Source organism: Argopecten irradians, unplaced genomic scaffold, assembly GCF_041381155.1.
Source record: "Argopecten irradians isolate NY unplaced genomic scaffold, Ai_NY scaffold_0558, whole genome shotgun sequence".
NCBI lineage: Eukaryota > Metazoa > Mollusca > Bivalvia > Pectinida > Pectinidae > Argopecten > Argopecten irradians.
Genome location: NW_027188025.1, coordinates 24,448 through 43,621, shown reverse-complemented (window position 1 = coordinate 43,621; position 19,174 = coordinate 24,448). Strand labels below are relative to the sequence as shown.

Here is a 19,174-nt window from a genome sequence, read left to right as displayed (position 1 = left end):
GAAAAGGAGTCCGTAGCAGCGGTTTGTAATTTGAATGAACAACCCATTGTTAATTCCATCTGTCTATCCGCCAATGGAACCACCGACTTAGACAACTGCGACAGCATAGACGACCTGAAGTATCAGGACATTAGGGCTGCACAGCGGAGGGATGCCGTTATATCTCTGTGTATACGAACATGTGCTTGACGGACATAGACCAACAAGGATGGAACTGGAGGTACCAGAGGATGCATGGAATCCCCAACCTTTATAAACAGTTCGATTCGTTGAAGGTGGTACGTGGCCATACTCTACAGGGAGGTTCAGAGTGATGGAAGCCAACAGAGGTTACTAGTGATCCCACAATGAACTGGTTTCCATTTGTCCTCAGATGTTTGCACAGTGATATGGGACATCTTGGAGTTGCGAAGACGTTGTCGTTATGCCGCGGGAGGTTTTACTGGCCCTCCATGGCAGTGGATATTGAGAGATGGATTGCTGCATGCCCTCGGTGTTTGAGGAGGAAATCAGCTACCAATGAACGAGCACCTCTTGTGTCTATTTCTACGACTCAGCCGCTCGAGTTGGTATGTATGGATTTTTTGACGCTTGAGCCATCGAAGGGTAACTTCCAGCACATCCTGGTGATAACCGATCACTTTACTCGATACGCCGTTGCGATACCAACCAGGAACCAGACGGCCAAAACGACAGCAGAAGCATTCTTTAACCACTTCATTATCCATTATGGGATGCCTCAAAGAATTCATTCTGATCAGGGTACAAATTTCCAAAGTAATCTGATGAAGGAACTGTGTCAGCTCTGTGGAATAGGAAAATCTAAGACAACGCCCTATCACCCCATGGGAAACGGCCAGTGTGAGCGTTTCAACAGGACGTTACTTAGCATGCTTGGCACTCTGGAGCCGGATAAGAAGCGTGACTGGAAATCTTATGTTGGACCATTAGTGCATGCCTACAACGCCACCAGGAATGAGTCCACCGGTTACTCGCCATTCTTTCTAATGTATGGGCGTGAACCCAGACTGCCAATTGACCTAGCTTTTGGAATGGACTTCGGTTCCCATTTTCACTCGCGAACAAAGTACGCTGAGGACTTGGGGATGCGCTTAAAGGAGTCCTATAACCTAGCAGTAAAGAATGTTACTTCCGCACAGGATCGACAGAAGGATGTGTACGATCGTCGAGTAAGAGGAGGTTGTGTTTGTTGTCGGAGGTAGAGTTCTCGTAAAGAACGTGGTTTTCGAAGGAAAACACAAGTTGTCCGATAAATGGGAGGAAGACATATACAGTGTCGTAGATCAGCCAAACGTAGATGTTCCTGTTTTTATAGTGCAGAAGGAGAGTGGTGTAGGTAGGAGACGCACTCTCCACAGGAACATGTTACTTCCCGTGGGACATCTCGCCTCAGTAGATGAAGGAAAGAGACCCGTCCCAGTGCCAAGGCCTCGCAAGAGTCTGTCTGACCGTACTCGTCTCCAGAGCAACCCTGAGAGAGATTCGAGTAGTTCAGAAGAAAGTGACGAGGATATTGAACTAGTCCACTTGCCTGAGAGGACAACATCAGAAGGAGACCCAGTGGTAGGCAGTACCAACTCTGGTACTGACGGGCCCACCGACTGCGGTGAAACCCATGAGTCGACCATGGATGCCGCGGAGACCGACTCGTCTTCCTCGGGAGGTACCGAATCTGAAGAAGTTGAGAACGTCCGCGAAGAGGCTGTGACTAGCGTAGAGGATACGGTTGTCCGTCGTTCTGCCAGAACGCGGCGGAAACCTGCCAGATATCGGGATGGTGATTTTGTGTATTCCCAGACAGCTATCAGGACATCAGATGATCCTTGGGAACGGAAGGTCAAATACCTGGCCTCGTTAGCTCCAAATGGGTTATTGGTGCCCGAGGCTGAAAAGATTCTGGACGCTGTACTGAAGATCATTAGCAGTTCAGTCTGAAATATCTTATTTTCCTGTTTTTAATTGCGTGTTTTTTTTATTACATGTCTTTATACATTGTACTTTGAATGTCGGGGACGACATTTCCTGCACCAGGGGGTGAATGTGACACCCTGGTAAATGAGAATGTTTATTTATTATTTAATATGTTATTAATTTATTATGTTAATTGAATTTGTCAGTGTTTTGTATTTCTTTCCGTAAGTCCGCGTCTACTTTCGGTTTCGTCGCGTGTAACTTTGTATGTAGAATAGTGGATAGTAGGCCCCGATTAGGCATACTGGACATAATATGTATTAAGTATATATGTACATGTTACGGACATTGACCACTTGACCTGGACATGCGGGTTAACACTTTCTTTCCTTTCCCGCCTTACTTTATTTCTTTTCTTCACTTCTATTTGGGATTCTTGATAGAGAGGACGATTATCTTTGTCGTTGCTATAACAGGTTTTTTTATGAACGTCCCTTGTGCCATACACGGGGTAAGTGAATAATGGTTTTACTTCATAAATATGTTTAGGCTAATGTAAATTATTGGAATATCTAATTCAATCTTTCTAAATCAGTAAAATTATCTATTTTTCATATATCGGTAACTTTTTATATATTTTCCTCGATCGATTATTGCCGATCGAGTATGATAATTTTGTATTATTTGGTCATGGTATGTAGTGTATAAGTTGTTGTGTTGGATAATAATATCAAACATCCATTTAATTTTACTCGTAATCTGATATTTGTATTTGTTGTGGAGATGTGTGAAATTGTTCAATAATATTTGAATTCTCCGAATCTAAATGAGAGTTTTGTAAGTGTGAGTGTACTCACTTGGAGTGCGTTCGATTGTGTGTTAATTAGTGGTATTTGTATATTTTATAGGGACTGATTAGAACCAGAAATCAGACAATAAAAGATGCTAAAGATATCAATATCTTCCTGGTCGTATGTTGAAGCCGGCCCTCCAAGCGGAACCCACTGAAACCCCAATTTTACATTACCAACACATATCTCAATAAGTACTTTTAAAAGATATATATTTCGTTATTTCCCATGTATATATTATTTTAAATGAATGGTATAAACCACTGTTACACATAAATGAAGATGTATGTGTACGTAGACGTACAGTATGGCTGCCGATATCTCGAAAAATAAAATAGTGAAATCGTTCAATTTCATGAGTTATTATTTTATTTTTTAATCACTTTTATTCCATGTGCCGTTATGTGAATCCCCAAATTGAGGTGATATTACTTTTAAATAATTTGAATACATGTTAGATAGACTACCTTTAGATTTATGAATATAGCTCGTAATTACTACAAATGCCGACCAGGACACATTGCGCACGGCTTCGAGAATCCTAAAATACTCGAAGTTTTGTTTAAAAATATGATAAAAAGTAACTATAAAATTACTCATTTGAATGTCATAAACTAAATTCCAAAATTTCTGACGAATAAGTTAACTCGAATACATAATTTTGTGACTATGAAAAATGACGAAATTCGGGATCTCGGCAGTACTGTACGTAATGGCTGCCGTGCGCTTGGGGTAATCTACGAAGGCAAATTTTAATTTGGTCATAATCACACATCGTAAGGTGTTTTACCAAGTAAGACTTAGAAAACAGTAATTGCTTATTAAAATGTCAGTATAATATTTGGGGAAACTTGGAATTTAATTTGTAGTTTCTGTCAATTTTGTAACTTCTGTCAATGTTTATACGTAGGTCTAATGGCGACCGTGTTTTTTTCTCGTGGCGGTAGAAAATGGAGTATAAACGGAGTAAAATATATAAATACCAGATGTTTATATCTAATATTTTTGTTAAATATATTGTTTTACCCTTTTTATAATTAAAATAACGCAATAGATTGGTTTGCCGTACTATTTATTACAATAAAATGTAAACAAACATCGCAAGCGGCTGTGCTCCCTATATGTTTATGTGTAGATATACGGAGTTGTACCTTTGAGCGCCCGGATGTACCTTTGTGTGACGTCATCGCCATCTTTTCTGAAATCTCCTATTCCCAGCGTGACGCGCACGGGTATTTTACCTGTACAGGTATAAAGGTCACGACAGGTGTTACCTTGTGTCGACCCTCTGTCGCTGGCCACGGGCGGAGTTCACCTGTAATTAACACCTTCTTGGGAGGGAGATTAACTCTATACCCAACTTACCTGTGCCCCGTACAATGTGACAGTACATTTCACGTACTAGCCAACTTTTGGGATTTTAGGTGAGAAACAGGTAGGGTAAAAGGTTGGCCAGGGTGGAATAGATGTGTTTTGCTAAAACAACACAAGTTCTACTATCACAACACTGACAGCACAGGTAAACCTCGGGAAACATATCCTAGTAGAGACAATTTGATACACTTTTTATGGTACATATGGAGAAACTGAAAGATTCATTAGATGTCGATATTTGGTTAAGATTTATACAAGTGTGGTTTATGTTGTTTTGTAATAAAATAAATTATCATATTGTACAAGTATGTAGCATGGTTCATGTTGATAAAAAATATTGTTACATCAGAAAAGTTGTGTACCACATATTAACTATTTAAAGAACGAAGTTAAACAAAAACGGTTAACGACAGTATTATACATTGGACACCTTGTCACACATTTAAAGTGTCTGAGTGAGATTTAGATAGACACATTTATCATTATGCAAAATATTCCAACATGTTAATTAAATACGATTGAATTGAAATATAAGGATTGAATCTTGCTTTTGTCGATTTCATGGGGTGATGAATTTAGTTCCCCTTGAAACAAACTCAACATGAGCTGTTCGCTTCATTCAATTTGTTTCAAGATGAACTCAATTCATCAGCTCATGAAATTGACCAATATTCGCCAACATGTCTCCCGTGAATATCTAAAATTCCCATCAGAATATCACTGTCTAATTATTGACGGTGTTGCCCTATGCCAATCGTCAAATTAAAGTTCCATTATACATGTAATTGATATACACACCTATTTTTGAGACATTATATTTACTATTTAAACATTTAGAAGTTAATGTGCATTGTTTTCTCATTGATGCATACAATACATATCATGTATTCCCAGAGTTCAATTGAATTTACAAAGAAATGGTAACGTTTCATTTGGAAAGATCCAATTACATATTAAGTATATTCAATCTCAGAAAAGCAGAAAATCGCTACAGAAGAGGGGATTCATATTCATTACTTATTGGGTACTCTCGTTATTTTCTGTTATACAAGTATATATATAGTATGCTTTTTCATTATTCCAATAAGTTGTAAAAAGAAAAAAAAACCAGTACTGTGAACGGTAGATTCAAATCTTACACTATATGTAGGTAAGTGACTACTTTCAACTAGGAATTTAATTAATTACCTGATGGTCACTCAGGTATAACCAAGTGTGACCAAGGTGTGAAAACAAGAAAGTTGGCCCAGAAACTTTGGCAATAATATCCAATTAAAACCCAGCTAGTAAAGTTTCCTTTGTTGTATATGACCATTATATTACATAATGGACACCTAGGAGTCCATTATGTAACTCACTGTCCATTATTATAGGGCCCCTGTCCATTATTCCCCAAAATAATGGACAGTCTATTTTGAACAAAGGAAAAAAAAACGCTGCTGTATGGAAAACTAAACATGTTTATTTGACTATCCAAAATTTTACATTTAAGTTCACTCCTCCATCGAAATTATTACTTCCCCTTCCTAGCTGTTACTGTTCTGAAAATAAAAAAAAAAAACATAATTAGATTCTTGCATTATTATTTGTTACATCTTTTTAAAACTTGTAATTGACGAGGAATAGGAACTCTAGATTCTTGACTGAGGTGGGATAATATGCAGTCTTTTAGATCAGATATCTCACAACCCTTATAACATATAATCTGATGATTATGGTTAAACATAATATACTTAAGAGCGAAACCTGTCTAATCTGACACCTGCTTTCCCTATCCTATCTGTAACTGTTCCGTATTCAACAATAGCAACAATAGTATACAACAGTATCTGACTTTCCTACACCCTGAATAATCTGACCAAACACCCACGTGGTGTCGGATTAGACAGGTTTCATTGTATTCCAGTGCAATGCTATCATAGCAATCAGATATGGGTTTTTTTATCATATCTATAACATGCGTATGGTAGATTTTTTTTAGGAAAAACAGTTATGTTTAAATTGTAGCGAAAACTCACCTTGCTTGTATGTATTTGATGTAAAGTTAGACAATGCACCTGTCCTTGTGCGAATAAATAGGTCACTTCAAACAGGCAAACAATCTGAATCACAGCTGCGTACATCCCTACATGTAAATGATGGCCGAGTAAGGAAAATATCACTATCCGACATGTTCAAAAACACTGTTGTACCTCCAAAGGTGTAAAACTAAATGACTGTGCATGCATCTCAACATTGTTAGTCCATTATTTGTCACAGGTGAGTGAACACCTGTGCAATTCCTGAAATGGGATGTCCCATTTCTCAAACAGGGTACGCGAGGTAGTGAGTAGTGGTATGATGGGTTTTAAGTAGGATAAATTCCTCAAACTGTCCATTATTAGAGAGAATGGATTGTACCTCGCCCTGCGGGCTCGGTACTATCCATTCTCTCTAATAATGGACAGGTTTTCGGAAATTATCCATTACTTAGAAGGTTGGCTAGACTGGAATGAACCAATGTGACAGTACATTTCACGTACTGTCGTATTTCAAAGTTTTGATGTTTACAATATGCTTTCTTATAGATTACGTTGGAATGAATTAGCTTATTACACTTATACATTGTATGAATAATTATTTGTTTGTAACTGTAAATTGCAGAGTTGCTTGATGTGATATGTGATCAAATTACTTTGTTTCTTACACCGGTTACAAATATACGTAGAAAATTGTCGCAATGCAATTTTACAGTAATCTTCAGTGTACATGTATATACATGTATGCATCTGCATCACTATCTTCATCGTTGTTGTCATCAATGATTTTGCATAATTGACTTAATTTGAATATAGATAACTGGAAGGGGAATATTTTCATTCTTTATATCTTTATTATATGCATGAACTATATAATGAGAGAACTGCAAATGGCGAAACACGAATTCAAATGTTTAATCTTTATTACAGTAGCTGTACTATGGCGTACATATATGTACATGTAGTACGTACATTTGTAAATGTACATGTGCGATCCTAAAATCGATGCCTAGTCAATTGTAAGCAATGAACTTTTATGAACACATATACTGTATATCTATAATCATAAATGCACACCCTAGTAATATAATCCTTTATGAAAAATATTCCGAGAATACGTTTTCCATGGTAAGCGGAAGAGCCTTTCGACAATCTGAAAAATAAAACAAACGTAAACTTGTGATTGATGCGGGAAACACTATAAAATGTTACTTATTACAATTGTTGAGTTATGAAATATCGATAATAGAAATCAAGCATATAGATGGAAATTTGATGTACTAGTAATGCATTTTAAATGTGTTTGTGTGAAAATCGTTTATTCGTCATTTCGACACCATGGTACTATTTAAAGTACCGGTATACGCCTGATCGCTTCACTAAAATTATGACATTGTGACGATAATATTATCAATAAAGTGTTGTTGTAACAATTTGTTTGTCATTTCTTAAAATATCGGATAAATATGACCCTTACAATAATACAATTCTCTCTTAATACATACGGTTGTACACGTAATTTGTAAACGTACTTATGTACGTGTAAAGTGGAAACTTCGTATCGAGTTCAGTCGTGTTTGACTTCATTGTGTTATTATCAGTAAAGAGATGTTGTAATAATTTGTGATTCTTAAAATATCGGGTGAATGAGACACTTTAGAATAATACCATTCGTTCTTAATACATACAGTTGCACATGTAATTCATTTTGTAAACGTACATTTTGTACCTGTAAAGTGGAAACTTCGTATTGAGTGCTGTCGTCTTTGATCTCATCGTGTCCATATAGTTTTCATAGGCAAATGTTTAAATGGTTTACAGAAATTTTAATCCTAAACATACTCCCGTTTTTTTATACTTTCGTTTGTATTTCAGAACGTCAAGATCCGTAATTTATTTACCGTCAAGCCATTTCCGTGATTATAACAATGGTATTTCCGGTCTATGCTTGCCGATCGTTTAGCGTTTTGCGTAAATCGTTATGTTGCGTTAATCGTTGATCGTTAATCGTTAGCAATCGTTAGCGTTAGCTAACGGACGGATTTTTTGCGTTACGTTTGCATTAGGCTGGGAACGTTAAACGGTTCAGGTTTGTAACTATCTATGCAGAAATGTCAGCAAAAATTGGAAGACAGCATTGGAAAGGGAATAATCCAATCTCCATTTTGGTGTATGACATTTAGGATCGGTCGGAAAATAAAGAAGAAATCATGAATTAAAAACTTTTTACTTTACGATTGCGCTTCTCTCAATTTTATAAGTTATTATTTTAAAATGAATCTTTCCGTCCTTTTGTATGGGCGCTGCTTAAGCATTCCGTGTAAAATGGAATATGTTTCATACTATTGATTTTGATTGATACATAACTCTATTTACCATATACGTATCATATAGATTATAGATACCATATATCACCATGGGATGTGTTAATTACACGTGTGTCCTAACACCCCTTCCTCCTCCCGCGGTGTGTTATGTACCTGTATACTTCACAGCTGGTTGCATGTGTGGAGAGTAGAGCCATATAGTGAGTAAAATACAGGTAAGTTGATAACTATCGATACAGAAATGTCAGCAAAAATTGGAAGACAGCATTGGAAAGGGAATAATCCAATCTCCACTTTGGTGTATGACATTTAGGAAAGATCGGAAAATAAAGAAGAAATCGTGAATTAAAAACTTTTTACTTTATGACTGCGCTTCTCAATTTTATAAGTTATTATTTTAAAATGAATCTTTCCGTCCTTTTGTATGGTTGCTGCTTAAGCATTCCGTATAAAATGGAATATTTCATAGTATTGATTTTGATTGATACATAACTATATTTACCATATACGTATCGTATAGATACCATATACACTGTAGGCATAGTTATGTATTTTAATTGTTAAAGCGATCACTATCGGCGGATGTTAGTATCATTCGCTATCTTATATTTGAGGTTGATGTTGTTTATTATGTACCGAGTCTGATCATGACAGCGACTGAATCAAGCGTTAGGCCAGACAACACTGCATAGATTGAATTTAAAAACAACTCGTAAACTGACAGTCTATTGAGACAGATGCCGTTTTAATATGTTCTCCTCATATATTGCTTAATTGTATGATTAAATTGCTACCTACTAGTAGCGTAGTTAAACCTTACCCGTTATCAGATGACATGTTTTGTTGATCAATTGCAGTCTAAAAATAGCACCGAGTATCAGCTGTACCGTGATGAGATCAAAGCGAAAACGAAAGACACGTCCATGCGACAATATCAGGCAAGGGATATAGCCGTAAACTAAATATAGTGACAACTAGGCCTAAAGAAGCCTGAAAACTGGTAGTTTGACAATGGATATGATTAACATTATTAGTTACATGTAGATATGCACTGCAGTTGTACATGATACGTTGGCCTAAGCTTACCATATGCAATATTTTTACATTACCTTAAGGTTACTGTACACTTAGGGGGAGGGGGGCATAGTATCAACAGTTTTTCAAAAATTAAATGTTCTGTATATCAAACACTCGACAGTCTCTTCAGTTTCGGTTTTCAGCATTTCAGAGACCTTTTAGTTGATTTTTTTTTACATTTATTCTAAAATTGTTTTCTACTGGGACCCAACCAGTAGTCGTGATTATGTGCATATTCTACTGTGTGTCCAGATTTACGAATGTCTGGAGCTGCTGACGAATTCTTCATCAAGGTGTTGTTTTGTTTATGTGGAAATAATATGTTTCATGAGATGCAAAGAATTATTTTTTCCCAAATCACGACTACTGGTAGGGTCCCAGTAGTTTGTCTAAAAAATGTCTCGGTCATCCAGCCAAAACCTGAACAAACTGAATATTTTATAATTATTAAACAATAACTTTTTGGAATAGATCTACAAAAATATATATATATATATATATATATATCTCATTATACAGATATATTTAAAAATTAATAAGTCATATCGGTTAAGGTATTGTACGAATAAAAATATTATTTGCTTTTGAAACTTTTTTTTTAATTACTTCATTCTTTACATGTTCGCAGAATATTTTTTCACTGGGATTTAATGAAGGGAGGCAATTTGCTATTTGTTCATTTTCTAGGTATATTTTCTAGCATAAATAATGCTAAAACACAAATAAAAAAATAGCAAAAAAATATAGAAATGTATGTACTATTCTAATAGATTTCTTGTTTATCAAGATTGATATTGTCTATTATTATCATTTTCTTATTTATATGAGAAAAACAGTTTCTTTTTGATAAATTAGGGTTAGCGGAGACTTATACATGAGTGGGTTTTATTAGTTTAGCATCCTATTATCAGCCAGGGTCATTACTCATTAAAGGATGTGCGGTTTGTTGGTGGAGGAAAGCCGGAGTACCCGAAGAAAAACCAGTTACAAGAGTGACCCAGAGGTGAGCTAGGCCTGTGGTTATATGTCGGGACATCTTAACCACTTGGCACCGCGGCTCTGACTATTGATATGAGTTTTTATTGATTTAACGTCCTACTAACAGCAAAGGTCATGGAAGGACGTGCCACGTTTGTTGGTGGAGGACATTTAAAAATCGTTTATGTCATGCCATTATTTAAATTAAATATCAGAATCAGTATTTATTGCAGGATCATTTAAGGAGATGATAGAGGAAAGTCAGAGTACACTGAGAAAAACCACTGACCAGCAGTCAGTACCTGGCACGTACCCCACATGGGATTCAAACTTGTAACCCAAAGGTAGAGGGCTTGTGGTAAATATGTCGAGACATCTTCACCATTTGGCCACCACAGCTCTGACTATTATATGATAATTATGACATTTAAAAATCGTTTATGTCATGCCATTATTTAAATTAAATATCAGAATCAGTATTAATTGCAGGATCATTTAAGGAGATGATAGAGAAAAGTCCGAGTACATGGAGAAAAACCACTGACAAGCAGTCAGTACATATATAGTACACATATGTACTTGGCATCTACCCCTCATGAGATTCAAACTCGTAACCCAAAGACATCTTATTAAATCATTCGGCCCCAAACAACTCAATCTTCTAAATAATTTAAACCAGTGCGTCCTAATAAGTGACCTATACTGATGAAAGTACGAAAATCAAAATTGAAACTTGTAATTAAAAGGACAATCAAGTGAGGCTTATTCTGTTAGTACGTAACTACGAGGCAAAATATGGCATAAATGTATTGTTCTACATTCCTTATGAAACATGCAGCATAATTAAAATATTAACAAATTCCGTGTCATTATCTTTTACATGATTATTCATAAACATGCATATTTCCAGGATACATGTAAGAATACAAAACTTGTGATGTCATATATATGTGCCTGTGATTAGTTTGAATATATCACATGGCTAGGAACATTAACGAGTGTCCCCATGGTAACCACTTGTCTTTCACAGAGTTATCTCCCCTTATGATTGTACAATGAGGGACGAAGCGTATATATATATTTTAACACGGAAATTCTTAACCCCCCCCCCCCCAAAAAAAAAAATGGTGACTCATCATGGATTTTCTGTATAATAAACACTATATTTATAGTAATTTGAGTAGTTGTGGACATTTCTACACTGATGTGGTTGGGTTCAGGTTCGGCCTACCAATTATAATTCTGGAGAGCAAGGCTGAAGCTATTCTTTGTATTTCAAACACGGATCAATACAGTTTATTCCAATATAAATTAACGCAACTTTAAATGATTGCATATTCAGAATTGTCACTTTTGAGTGAATATGAAGCCATATGTCAGGATCAAATTGAAATATTATGTCATATGTTTGAATGTTTGAATTTTATTATTTAACCTTTTTAAGCAAATGTAACTATCGTCACTCGCCAGCAAAGGTTACTCACAATGGTTTTTGACCACTATCCTTGATTACATCATCATTATCAGCATCATCAGTCTCCTTTTTAAATATAGTTTAAAGGCTGGCTTATTTAGAGTACCATACATATCAAAATGTGATTTATTTTGCATTTATTATGCTTTGTCATTGTCATCTTGTAAATGATGTCATTAACTTACATTTTGTGTGCGTTTACTTTCGCGAATTTAGTTTTCAAACAAATTCGTGATTGTTTTACATGTTTTTCCATTCAATTTTTAAAGTCGCAAATTTAAACCATTTTTCAAACTTGCTTTTTAAGTGGAAACGGCGACAGTTGATAGTCGCGAAAATATGTTCAATATATGTAATGTTTTACAACGTCTGAATATAGTTCCTTCTCATATGCTATGTGTGGTCTTAATTCTTCACAATTCAATCTCACTTGTAAAGAACATTTCCGTACAACGTCGTCATTTGCAGCATCGCCTCTGATACAACGGTGTAATGATTTCATATACATAAAGAGTCACCAAGAAATTTGAAATTACACGGGACTAATATAAGAAACTCCTATGAATATACATGATTTTTCTCTGTTATGCAATATAAGATACGGATATCACAGTGTACTGTCATCATAAACTCACCGTGGAGAAGATTAATGGAATAGGGGTGCGCAGGGGGTGCGTACCTCTGCCTTAGGGGGCGCTGAGGCGGCATTGGCGGGAACTCGAAATAAGAGAATGGCGGACGGTAGTTGTTTCAATTTTTTCGATGCGATTATAGACATAGATATTGAGAGGGAAATTAAAAACCAACAATTTTTGCATGTAGAGTGATTTCCATTCTACCGATGACATGTGTTGATTGAAGCCAAGGATGCACGATTCGTTCAAGCTAAGCCACAAGAGTCATGCGAGTAGGGGCGTGGAGTGACTTGTTTACATTTTCCGCTGTCAAAATACGGAGCATTCGGTGATTTTACGTTGTTTACAATTCCAGAACCAGAAGATTTAAGATTTTCATTAACATTGAAAGTAAATTTTTTCCATGACTTGTAAAATGTTTGAAATTTGGCAAAATCTACCCTACGTTAGCGAGGGACGGGATCGGGGGGGGGGGGGGGGGGGGGGGAGACCATATTTTAGCTGGGGACGGCGCATGGGTGGGCCCCGCGGGGTTACGTTACGTATATACGTTAGGCCTACTTTAATCTGCAGAATGATCTCCTCACTTGAAATTAATTTATTTAAGGATTAACTTGAATATATTTTTTATGTTATGGAAATATAACACAAAAAATCTGAGTGTACTCTAAATAAACCGCGAAGCGGTTTATGATGAGAGTACACTCAGATTTTTGTGTTATATCTCCATAACATAAAAAATATATATTCAAATTAATCCTTATAATCAATTTACTAAAGATAATCTCTTCAATATTCAAAAATCATTTTGGGACTCTTTTGTCTATGAAATCATTACGCCGTCATCTTAGCCAATCAGAAGCAACGTTATAAACGGCGACGCCATTTTTTCCTTTATGGGCTGATAAAGTAAATTTTTAAGCCAATGAAAATGCTCGTAACAAGCAAAATTGAATTATATGAGTCTAATTTCCATATACATGATTAATAAATCATCTACGTCCCTGTTTTGCTGATATTTAAACCAGAGACATAGTTTCTTTCAAGCATATAGTTCTATATTGATACTGTAGACAAATAATATCCATTCATAAAGCTTTGAAATAAATTTTGATTCACATATTTTATTTATTGATTTTGTTTGTTTGTTGATATGATAATTTCGGGTAGAATACCTATCGACATTATATCGACATTGAATTCTCTCTAAAATTGCAGTTGATGTGTCATAATTCATGCTGTCAGAAACATTTTAATTGTCAATCTGGTTTAGTGTTTTTACACACAGAATATTAAATTACTGGTTTTTATTTTACTCCAGTAAATTTATATTTTATACTTCTGAATCGTAGCATTACTAATTATGTATATACCCAATGAATAGACATATTAACATACAGACACAAATGGGGATACAGGTATATAGTTGTGTAATAATTGCACCTAATATTTAGATAGTGTGCCTGTAACTATCTACATGAACATTAATCGTATACTTGTAATACTGTTTTTATACTTTTGATCAATGGGTTTCTTTAAATAATATTGTAAACCAAAATTGTCTACTAAATGTTGATATAAAATTCCTTTTGATGAATTATGTATCCTGTATAAAATTTCTTGAGTACATACATAAAAAATTGTGTTCAATTAGTTTATATACAATATTACTCTCATACGTACTATATTCAGTTCGGCTTGTACATTCATGATCCAATCATCTTTGCTCATAAAATGCTTTTAATATACATTTATCGGTTTCTTTAAGTTTTACCCAGTATTTCAATATTTTCATTTTTGGGATAATATGCATAGGCAATCTACCTAACTCATAAGTATACAAGATCGTTACAAGTGTTTTTACCGACGCCTAGAATTCTTTTACAAAAACTAACTACTTTTCCAACATCAAGTGCTCTATGAAAACCCCATACTTCACATGCATAACCTAATAACTACTTACGTAAGTGTCAAATACTGAACATAATGTTTCGGTGTTAAAACTATGACTTTTTAATTTATTTGATAACACAAAATATGCTTTTCTGCCCTTTTCAGCAACATGTTGTTGAGTTTTGTTAAATTTACCATTATAATTAAAAAACTTACCTAGATAGTTAAAATCAGCTACCACTTCTACTTCTTTATGGTTGTAAAACCATTTTTCTTCTTGTCTTACAATACCACCATTTCTTTAAACTACAATTTTAGTTTTTTCTACATTAAGTGTAAGCTTCCATTCATTATTATACAAAAAGCATTGCATCCAACATAGTTTGTAAAGCATGCGGACTTTCTGCAAATAAGCACTGCATCGTCCGCGTACATAAGTAGAAACAGGGATATTATACCAATTTCAACCGCTTGACAACTTTCTTTTATAAAATTCATTTCACAATCATTCACAAAAAGACTGTATAAAATTGATGAGAGAACTTCGCCTTGGAAGGGACCGATTTTGTTATCAAAATTTTCTGATAAATGACCATTGTATTTCACACATGATTTTACATTTTCATAGAGAGACTTAATAATTTTTAAAAATTTTCCTTGAACTCCGTGTTTTATAAGTTAACACCAAAGTTTCCCTCTATCAATAAGATCAAATGCCTTTTTATATAATAAATGAAACAACAGTTCAAACGTTTCTCTTTATTAAGAGTTCTATGAATTACTGATTGAAGGACGAATATTGCATCTACTGTTGAGTGACCAGCTTTAAAACCAAATTGAGCATCAGTTATAACAGAATTTTCCCTATCCCACTTAATCAGCCTTCTGTTTAACACTGCGGTAAATAGCTTGACTAAAGTTATACCCCTATAGTTATTGACATTATTTATATCATCTTTTTATGTATTGGGACAAAAGAACCCGGATTCAAAAATTCTACTAAAGAGTTTTGATATACAAGGTATCAAAATATCTTCACAATCTAAGAATAATTCGTTTAAAATTAGATCTTCACTGCAACTTTTATCTCTTTTCAGATTACGAATTGCAAAATGTATCTCCTCTTCAGTAAATGGTTCATCTGATTCATTAAATATTGTTGAATCAATATCGTTATGCGACTATTCGTCACTAGCGTCATCTGTATCAATGTTACTACTAATATTACTGAAATAGTATAAAAATTCATCCATACTAATATGTGGTTGGGATACATGATTTTTACGCTTTGAAAAATATTTATAGAATTTCTTGGGGTTATTCTTTCTGAGAAACTCTACATATCACCTTATTGATATGATGATCAGTCAAGCGTCACAGCATGTAGGTATAGCTCATTATTACCTAAAATTACTTGTATTGCTATGGTTTTCTTAGAACTTGGTAGATATCCTTTGGTGCTCTTAAGAAAATTATTTAAGTATTGGTTGAAACTGATGGAAACTCAAAATTGTATTTTGAAATCATGTTATCAAGAAATTTTAGACCACAATGATACATGGGTGATAAATATAAAAAAAAATGTATAGAATAGGTTTAGGTTACCTTTGGCAAACAGATAATATAGATAACAGACCTTATTGTATAATTAAGCAAAGGTTAATGGATATATATAAACAAGATTGCCTTGAACAGATAAGAACATCTTCAAAAGGATCATTTTACTCGTGCCTTGACCACGATTTTGGTTTACAAAACTATTTAAGAAAACCAATCTTAAAAGATTGTCTCAAAGAAATTTCTGAAATAAGAATCTCTGCACACAGTCTTAACGTAGAAAAGGGTCGATACCAGAATATACCACAACATTTAAGAATATGTACTTTGTGTAATTTAAATGATGTTGAAGATGAATTTCATTTTGTTTTGAAATGTCCATTTTACTTTGATATCCGTCAAAAATTCATGAAAAAAAATATTTAAAAAAACCAAGTATGTATAAACTAATACAACTTTTTAATGTAACAGATGTGAAAGAATTACAGAACTTAGCAAAATACCTTAAAGCTGCAAACGCAAAACGATCTTTATTAATTAATTAGTTATACTCTTCCGAATGTAGTACTGTCTACCTGTATCTTTGTACAATATGTATTATGTGATCCATTTGAATGCCATGTATTAATGCATGTATGTATATACAACTGGTGAGTCAGCAGACTCAAAGTAAATAAAACTTGAAACTTGAAACTAATTTATCTATCTCCAGGGGTCTGTTTATAACGACAGCCTAGCTACATCAGTATGTACATGTACCTGTATAATTTTAACTAGTAAAATAAGTCTACATTGTACGTTCTAGACTTCCCCATGTGGTTGTGTTCCAAACGAAACAAAATGGTATAATATTTTTAATTAAACCTAGATTATCTACTTATCTTGCGAAAATCTACTTTATTTTATTTGAAAATTTATGCAAGTATTTTTATTGTATTTTTTCAAGTATTACTGTACATTACTGTAGTATGTGTTCAATCAAGGCAATACCCCTGAACTAACTAACTAACATCCTGGCTCAGGTGTGTACAGGTACTTGTCCAAAGCTGCAACATATTTACATAGTATTGTAATTAATTACCTGAATGAAAGAAAGATAAAAACATAACATACACATACACTTAAAACATACACGTATCGCTCACCGGATTCCATGTGTAGTTGTAATATCGAGTAATTGTTATTTCTTAATGAGATTATATGACACTAGTTTATATTTCATAAGGCTAACAAATTACAATATAGCGGCAAAATAACACTCGTTTCCTCATTATGAAATTCATGGACGTGCTCACCCAGGCCGCCGTCGCCGGCTTCGGGCTCCTCACCCATACCTCCGTCCCCAGTATATTCACTATTTCATCAAATCACTACTGAATTACACCTAAATTTCGTTAAAAATTAATCTTGAAACATCTAACATCTATTTTGTATCTTTACACAAAGTTTTAAGTACGTAAAACCACCGCATGCCCCGTATTTTGACAGCGAAAAATGTAAACAAATCACCAACGCCCCTACTCGCATGACTTATGTGGCTTAGCTTGAACGAATCGTGCATCCTTGGCTTCAATCAACACATCTCATCGGTAGAATGGAAATCACTCCACATGCAAAAATTGTTGGTTTTTAATTTTTGTCTCAATATCTTTGTCTATGATCGCATCGAAAAAATATCAACAACTACCGTCGGCCATTTTCTCGCTTCGAGCTCCCCCAAATGCCGTCTAAGCGCCCCCTAAGTCAGAGGTACGCACCTCCTGCACACACCGATTGCGTTAACCTTCTCCACGGTGAAACTGCTACGCGTTTTTAGAGTACATTGACTTTTGTGTTATACCTTTACTTAATTATCCATTTTATTATTTATTTATTATTATTATTTCATATATGTATTTGGAAGAGTTTTTACTAGTTCAACGCAAATAAACCTTTACATGGATTGTACAATTAAATAACCCATCCAATACTAGCATAACCCTGTCGTCAAATTGACAAAATACATGCATCACACATTAGTAAATCTTTAGTTGAATTGTCATGAGTACCTCAAAAAAATTGAGCACTTGTCTGTAAAAATCGAGGCGACTGAAATCGAACCTCGTATGTGACGAAATGAACGATTTGTAAAGTATATAAAGTATATGAACACCTAACATCATATACACCCCCATAGTTTTGTTTTATTAGCAGTATAACAAGTTTAAAATAACATAACATTTAATGATAGAATGGATAAGTATTAGATTCAATCATTAATGCAATTGTTGATGTTTTGTGTGTATTTAAATTACAATAAAGTTAATTTGTCGTTAGTAATATCCATTGCTAATATATTTTCTGATACAAGTTGTAATGTCGGCCCAAAATCGTTCCCACATTTTTCATGTACATATTTTTATCATTCCAAGGCACCACATCCACAGAAGGTCGTCCTTAAATGACCCTGGCTGTTAATATGACGTAGATATAACAAACCTAACTAATATCGTTTTAATTTTATAAGACAAGACTTTCATCTCCATTGAGGTATAGCAAACAAATATAAGAACTATATACCAATGCGTAAGTCAATAATAATATACTGAAGTGTTGACACTTCGCTATAAATTAAGCTCAAAACAGGAAGTAGATTTCTACACACGGGATTGGACGGTTTTTATTCCAATGACATCCATATATAAATTTTAATATTTACCTTTTGCCACAGCGACTCCCATTACTCTAATGATAATCGTGATCTGCATTATGAGTCAATAAATGCAGCCTAGACATGGTGTTGTAATATCTACATACATAAATGGGAGTCCTGTTTACTGACACCAATGAACCAGTTTAGTTATAAGATTATGACAGAATCTGTTAAACGTCTGGATTATTAAAGATGCTCCACCGCTGACAGAGCATAAGAGACACCCATCATTTGAACAATAACTGATGTTTAATCGTGTATATATCTGTCTAATTAACGCAAAAATAATTTGTTTTCCTTTTGGTACATGCGCAATCAGTACTTCATTCCATGCAGGACATAGTGCCATGGATTGTTTTCGGGATG

General features: G+C 34.7%; 1 long non-coding RNA gene across 1 annotated transcript; it reads right to left on the bottom strand.

Moving 5' to 3' along the window:
• Nucleotides 1-5,599: 5,599 nt before the first annotated feature.
• LOC138312998 (uncharacterized) lies at nt 5,600-6,628 on the bottom strand. Its single transcript, XR_011207116.1, has 2 exons — nt 6,176-6,628; nt 5,600-5,698 (listed from the first exon to the last, which is right to left on the bottom strand). It is a non-coding gene; the product is annotated as an uncharacterized lncRNA (long non-coding RNA).
• Nucleotides 6,629-19,174: the final 12,546 nt, after the last annotated feature.